We start from the raw sequence: 7,333 nt of genomic DNA on the forward strand, positions 1-7,333 counted from the left end.
CAAGAAGATGGCAAGAAGCTCTCTGAGCATGAATGCCATGGTCCCCAAAGCTGCAACCAGTTGCACAAGCCCCATGATACATTCCTCGAGGAAAGAGATGGACTGAATTCTCTTCTTGTCAGTCTGGAGCAAGGCCTCCCAGATTCCCCTGCTTATTCCTCTAGTGTGGCCCTTTCATCAGCTATAGGATTTCTCACTCCTCCAACCAGGGAGCTCCAGACGCTTATCACATTTGCATCAAGTTATGCAAAAACCCAGCTGTCCAGACCCAAGGAGCCATCAGTGCCCCGACTCTCCAGCAGCCATGCACACTTTCTCTCTCTCCCCCGACCCCAATGCTGCTCCCTTGGGATGGACAGCTGTCCCACAGAGGGCCTAGCAGGTCTGCCAAGCTCCAGCAGCCTCAGGTCCACCCTGCTCCAGGGAGCAGCTCTCCTTAGTGACCAAAATGTCCAAGTGACTTTTTCCCAGGCACTTCTTCATCCTCCCCTCCACTTCACTCTCCTGGCCTGGGACACAAGTTAAACTCTGAGCTTCTGCAAATCTTTACCAGACACAGTCAGTACTCAGATCAGTAGCCAAGGCCAGCCATTCAGAGTCACCAGAGCCAAGAAGCAGTTTCCGCATCTTCATACATTGATATTTCAGGGCAGGACGAGATGTTCTTAGACTCCCACTCCTGTCTCTGGCCTGGCTGGGCTTCTGCACTTGGGTGTGTCAGGAGCTCAGGCCTACAAACGTCCCATAAACCTGCTATGGTGGCAGCTCAGGAACCAGGAGTCACCAGCCGATACCTTGCCATCCTGTCTTGCTGCCAGCAGAAAGGACTCGGGTGCTGGACATTCCCCACTGGCCGGGAAGGGGAAAACCTGGGCCCCAGACCAGCAGGAGACAAGTCTGTGTTCCCGGGCCTGGCTCAACTTCCTTATTCCCCAAAGACAAAGCTGAGCGAGCCTTGGAAGGAATACAAAGGCTGCAAGGTATCTGGACACTACGGGGGTGGGGAGTGGGGGGGGGGGCGCGGGTATGTGCAGAGGGAGGGAGGTTACTCTGACCCTTGGGGGAAAGAAATACTAGTGCAAATAGAGAACACACACACAAAAAAAAATCCCTGCCCTAAGAACAAAGGCACCATCCACATATACACAACTCACGCCAGCCACTAGAGATAGACAGGCTTTCTTGGGACGAAGCTCAGTAATATTCAGATGCATGGCTGGGTACAGAACAACTACATTTAAGAAATGATACCACGCCTGGTACTTACAAACAGCTCTTCACCTGGGACACAGGGATGGACACTTCCTCAACAGCTGACAGAGAAAGGGAGCATCTCAAAAATCAGACTCCACTGTGGCCCAACCCTGCGATGAAGGTGTGTTTGTGACCAGCGGGCCCACGTCCCCTATGCCCCTGCCCCCACCCCAACACTGAGTTTTGAGACCAGATGATCAGGGCTTGAGAAAGGAGGAGCCTTATCAGTGCAGAGCAGCCGTGCTTTCTAACTCTGGGGAAGACGCAGGGAGGAAAACAGAAAGTGGTGAAGGGAGGGGTCAGGGCCCCCCAAAGTGAAGAGAGTGGGGTGTCTGGCCATCAAGCACTTTCCCAAGAGGACAGGACAAGCCGTCGGAGCCTGAAGCTTTGCCCTGCCTGCTTTTTCGTAATCCAGCATGTTATTCTGTCGTCTGATAGCTCAACCTCCCTGAATAAAAATCACAATCAAGAGCCTAACATTAGAATGATTTTATTCTGGGGAAGCCGAAATGAAATCCTCAGGAAGGAAAGGAAAGTGGCAGAATGGAAGAGTGAGGCTACCTGGATTTCATAGATTCCCATCTCCTAAGCTCCAGCTTTCTTTCTAACTTTTAAAATAATGCCATAAAATAAACAGAATAGGCAAATAGCAAAACTCCAGTGGCGGTGTGACCTATGCACACATAAAGCTGGACTAAATGCTAAGATAATTTTGTCTACCCAGCCAAATCAGTTGAAGGAAGTTCTCTTCTTTTGAGTGGAGCAAGCTCGAATATTTGGACTTTCCATTAGAAAAATAAAATATTTTATTATGAAAATTTTAGAAAAATACTGAGAAATAAAAGATAAAGGTGGAAAATGAACTCTATCCTTGCCATGCAGAGAAAAGGACTTAATAGTTTCTTCTACTTCCGCCTAGTGGAAAAGACCATTTATGTTTAAGAAGGAGTTAGGAGGAGGAGAAAAAAAGCCTCCTTATTTGGGGGGCTGTTTACATAGAGGGGTCCTTGCTGGGTGGGTCAGAAGATGGCTATCAGAGCACCCAGCACCTTCGGAGAGCTGAGAAAGAATCCAGGTATGAAGCAATTATCCAGGGGAATAAGCACACCTTTTCCTTCCCTCCTGAGCCTCTGGTCTCCTTCATCAGGACGCCCACAAAGTTGCCAATGGTGATACTATCACTTAGCCAGAAATTCAGACCAGACAGACACTGAAAGGTCATCCGTGTTTATTTTCTGTTACAACCTGTCAGATGCAGACAGATAATGATTTGAGAAAAGCCCACACCTTGCCCAGGTTAGCAATCGGTTAGAGAAAGCTTCTGAAGGCATAAGGCAAGAATCTTGCACTGCCCCCAGTCAGGTGGGCGGCATTCTCTGAGCAGCCCAAAGCCAAGTGCCTGTCTCCTAACGTGGTAATTCCTGCAGCTGAATAAGTCAGGATTCAGAGCTTGGCTAGAAATGACTTCAGTCCCACATGTGATCTGGGGAGGCCAGCTGCTGATCATGACACCCAAGGAGGCTGCCTGAGCTCCCCACACGGCAAACCGGAGCTCTAGGGAGCACAGCAAATAGTTCTCCTATTATTTCAGGATGTTTACAAGCTGACGCTGAAGAACGGTCCACGTGCGAGCAAGTCATCTTTTTAAAAAACCTCTTATCTAAACATGAGCACAGGCAGTCACACAAATCCACCACAGGGTTCATTCATTCAAAATGCATTTCCTGAGCAGCTCTGACACTATTGGACAGACACTTCACGCAGCCTCCTCCTTGTCCCAGACACAGCACTGGGAATCCAACAGAGCAGGGATGAGGATTCCAGCATCAAAGGGTTTGCTGTCCCGTGAGGGACTTAAACAGCTGGCGATAGGGGAACAGCTGGTTAAAAGCGGGGAAGGGAGGTAGATGGAAGGGGGTGCTCCAGATTAAAGGAGGTAAGAGAACTACCAACCAAATGCAGCATACAGACTTTGTTTGGATTCTGATTTGAACGAACCAATGATGAAGGTCACTTCTGAGACAATCAAAGAAATCTGAATGTGCACAGATGAGACCGAAAAATTGCTGTTAATCCTGCTACACGCAATAATGGCAATGCAGTCATGAATGAACATTCTTTTTAAAAACAGATATATAGATATATGCTGGATGATATAGGGGCAGAATGACATGATATCAGAAATTTGCTTCAAAATATTTCAGGAAGAAGAAAAGAAAGAGAGAGAGAGAAAGCCAGCCTGGCATGATCTTGGTTGTTAAAGCTGGATAATGAGTATTTTGGGCTTATTATACTATTCTCTCTATATATATATACATATATGTGTGTATATATATACATATATGTATATACACACATATATATATTTTAGGACTGCATCCACAACATATGGAAGTTCCCAGGCTAGAGGTCGAATTGGAGTCATAGCTGTTGGCCCACACCACAGCCACAGCAACGCAGGATCTGAGCCGCATCTGCCACCTACACCACAGCTCACGGCAATGCCAGATCCTTAACCCATTGCATGAGGCCAGGGATTGAACCCACGACTTCATGCCTCCTAGTCGGGTTCGTTAACTGCTGAGCCACAAAGGGAACTCTATTCTATTTTTGTGTTTGAAAGTGCTCATATTTTTAAACAAAGGATAGATATCCTAACGAAGCCTCGTATAAAAGGCAAAGGGGCCATAAAGCAAAGAGCAAGGAGGATTTGTGAGAACCAGAAAATAAATAAATAAATAAATAAATAAAGATTATGAGTGTTTTAAATGTCATTTCACAGTAGGGTGGGAGGACATGTCCACATGTGACATTTACAATATAAGCTGAGGAATCCTAAGCACAGCAGGGGGCTACAAACACCAAGCCTGCTTCCCTTAGGGCTTAATTCACCATACAGACCTTACTTGTAGACTGAGGCCAGAATTCTAACTTGATCACTCACTAGCTGTATAAGAGCAGCAAGTTTTAACCTTCCTGAGCCTCAGTTTCCTCATCTATAAAATGGGAATAACCTCACCTACCTCTTTAGAGAGCTAATGTGGGTCAAATGATATAAAGAATGAAAAGTCCCTGCATAATAAACAGTGTTCCCTTTCCTGGGCCTTTAAACCATAGACACCCCCTAGTCTTGGAAAGGCCTCGAAAATTGACAATGTTTACTTTAGCCCCAATCTTCTTGCACCGATACCCCACCCCTCCCACCAGAGTCAAGGCTCTCCTCCAAGAAAGCAGGATCTGGAGTTCCTGTTGTGGCTCAGTGGAAACGAATCTAACTAGCATCCATGAGGACGCAGATTCGATCCCTGGCCTCACTCAGTGGGTTAAGGATCTGACACTGCCATGAGCTGTAGTGTGGGTCAAAGATGCGGCTTGGATCCCGAGTGGCTGTGGCTGTGGTGTAGGCCAGCAGGAGTAGCTCTGATCTGACCCCTAGCCTGGGAACCTCCAAAGGCCTCGGGTGCAGCCCCCCAACACACACCCGAAAAAAGGCAGGACCTCCACCTTCAACAGTAGGGAGTGAAAGGTGCAGGCCCATGACTGGAAGGCACACCCAGATTGGGATGGAGCCATGGACAGAGAGAATAGAAACACCACATCATAGGCAGAAAGGGCTTACGGAGGTGCTCCTCTGCTCCTTTCAGTTCCCAGGAAGAGGTTTCCAATGACCAAGCTACAACCAGCCTTAGTCCTTAAACTGATTTATACTAAAGTGTAACTGGTTGGTACTAAAGTATAACTGATTGGTATTAGGCTAATCACGATTTTCTTTCAGAAGGGAGTGATAAGCCCAAAGCCAGAGCCCTGGGCTTGAATAAAGGAGGCTGTGGTTTCATTTTTCATAAAAGTATGCTCAAACGGTGGATCTCAATCACCTTACAACCATAACTAGTATACCTGAACACCTGCCCCCACCCAAAAAAAATTAAACTAGAATCAGTCCTAAGGTACAGGTTATTTTAGCTAAAGGTCCTCCTAGACCATCCCAGAAGCCAACTTTGAGAGCGAGGGCCAAGTCAATGGCAGGGCCAGGCCTCCCCCTCAAATAGGACCCACACACCAACAATCAATCCCTTCGCATCACAAATGATCAACACCCACCATCCCCCTTGAGGGAGGACAGGGTGGCCAAGGGATCTGCAGGTTGAACAACCTGGGTTAACCCGGGTCAGTTCCAGCACTTGGCTAAAGAAGCACCCCCAGTATCTTCAGATGGAATCTTTTCAGAAACCAGAAGACTCCAGGCACCCTGGGAGGCCATGAGCCTGCAGCACAGTACACCACTTTTCACAGCCATGGGGCAGCACGAAGAGCACCGGACTGAGCTCTGGCAGAGGCTGGTTCAAACCCTGGCTCAGCCACTTTCTCTGTGTCCTTGGGCACTCACCCTACCTGAGTCTGTTTCTTCATCTCTAAAATGAGGAGGGCAAAACTCTCAGAGGTTTTGGAGAGTTACCATGAAATTGGCTGCACAAGGGCCACAGGGCAGGAGCTGTTCCTCAGTAGGCACTTAATAAATCTATCTTCTCTCTGTCTGAAGGCGAATTCTTACTATAATAAGAGCCTCCAGAACACCGGGTGGTGCTGCCCTGGAACTTAAGGCCCACTTGGGTCAACTTCCCCTGGGAAAGGGACGGGAACAGGCACCCAGGCAATCAAACATCTGAGGGTCAACCCGCCTGCTGGTTCTTTTCCCATGGGACCAGCCCAGAAGGAGGCTGGTTAGCAACTTGACCCTTCACAGAAGCCACTGAAGACTGTAGGGAGCAAGGCAAGACCAACAGCAAGAGGGTCCACAAGATGCTTAAGGTCCAGGCATTATCCATGTGCCTCCAAATAAAAGCTCTTTGGGCTTTAAGAACCCAGGCTTTAGAATAAACAATGTGGAAAGAGACACACGTTTACTCTGGTTTCAACACGCCTCCTCCCCATCCAGTAAAGGCTGTTCCCAGCTTTGCCGCGAGGCTGGCCTAGGATAAAGTTAACCCCACCTGCCCCGGCCTGGGAGCCTAGTCAGTGGCACTTCTCCCCAGGGCCGGTCGGCAACAGCAAGGCGGACGCCCCAGTGGGGGTGCCCCCGGGCCTGAGGTGACCTCGGGCTGCCGGGCCACGGGGCTCAGAAAGGACAGGGCAGCAGCTCCTAGGGCCACGCAGCGGCCCCAGACCCAGTCCTAGCCCGCAGGCGCCCAGGCCACCGACAATTGGCCCAACTTAACTTCCTGTTGTTAAGGAGGGAGGGGAACTAGGCGGGGGTTGGGTGGGCACCCAGCAGGGCCAGGAAAGAACGTGACCGGCGACCGGCGCTGGGCCCAAATCATGGGAAGATAAGTTTGGGAATGATCTTCTGCCTGGGTGGCAGGCGGTACTGCTGGCGTATCGCGCTCCCTCCATATCGACATTTGGGTATTTTCCAGGCTTAGAACTGAAGAATTTGGGTGCTGGGGGGCAGAATAATAGTTCGAGGTACTGCATTCTAGTCGATTTAGAGACCGATGGGGGCAGTCCCGGCCTCCTTAGGCAGAGCCACCTGCTCGCTGGGCGCCCCACCGGGTGGTTCTGAGGCGGGAGATGCTGTGGCCGCACCTGACCCTCCCTGGCGCGGGCCAGGGCGCAGAGTTCAGGCTCGGCTGCCACGGTCCCCACCCGCCCATCCCGGAGCCCCGCGATCGCCTTCTCCCCGGCCTTACCGAGAGCCTCATCAGCCGCCGAGCCTCGGGTGAGCCCCTGCCTTCGCCTAGGGCCGCGGGCGCTGCGGTCGGGACCCTGAGGCCGCCAGCTGAGCTGGGAGCGAGCTAGGCGGCCCCGCGCAGGGTTCGCCGGGCAAGCGCCTGCAGTTCTGCGCCGCGCGGCTACCAGGACGGGGATCCGCCCCCATCGGAGGCGCGGCCAATGCCTGTGCAGCCGGGGGTGCAGTCCCGCCCCCAAGCCCGAGGCCCACGGCCAATGGCAGCGCGGCGCGGAGCCCACCCCCGCTCCCCGCTGGCCCCGCCCCTGTGGGGCCAGCTGTCACCACGGCTGCTGCGGGCGCACGTGGGCTGTAGCCCTGAGCCGCTGAGGGTAGGGGGCAGCCAATGCTCCC

General features: G+C 51.2%; 1 protein-coding gene across 39 annotated transcripts in view; it reads right to left on the minus strand.

Annotated features, from left to right (window-relative positions):
* MICAL2 (microtubule associated monooxygenase, calponin and LIM domain containing 2) overlaps positions 1-7,120 on the minus strand; it is a 256,472-nt gene extending 249,352 nt beyond the window's left edge. For 29 of the 39 annotated variants that reach the window (XM_085011985.1, XM_085011976.1, XM_085011971.1 and 26 more), the window contains exon 1: positions 6,942-7,120. The gene's annotated coding sequence lies outside the window, so the exon portion shown is untranslated. Of the gene's footprint in view, positions 1-1,267; positions 1,410-6,941 lie in introns of those variants that run through there. The other 10 variants (XM_085011981.1, XM_085011988.1, XM_085011978.1 and 7 more) reach the window with 2 other exon arrangements.
* Positions 7,121-7,333: the final 213 nt, after the last annotated feature.

This window comes from Sus scrofa, chromosome 2 (assembly GCF_054392235.1).
Source record: "Sus scrofa isolate SSC_HxYL_T2T_F1_AM1 chromosome 2, Sscrofa_HxYL_maternal_Yorkshire_Landrace_v2.0, whole genome shotgun sequence".
Lineage (NCBI taxonomy): Eukaryota > Metazoa > Chordata > Mammalia > Artiodactyla > Suidae > Sus > Sus scrofa.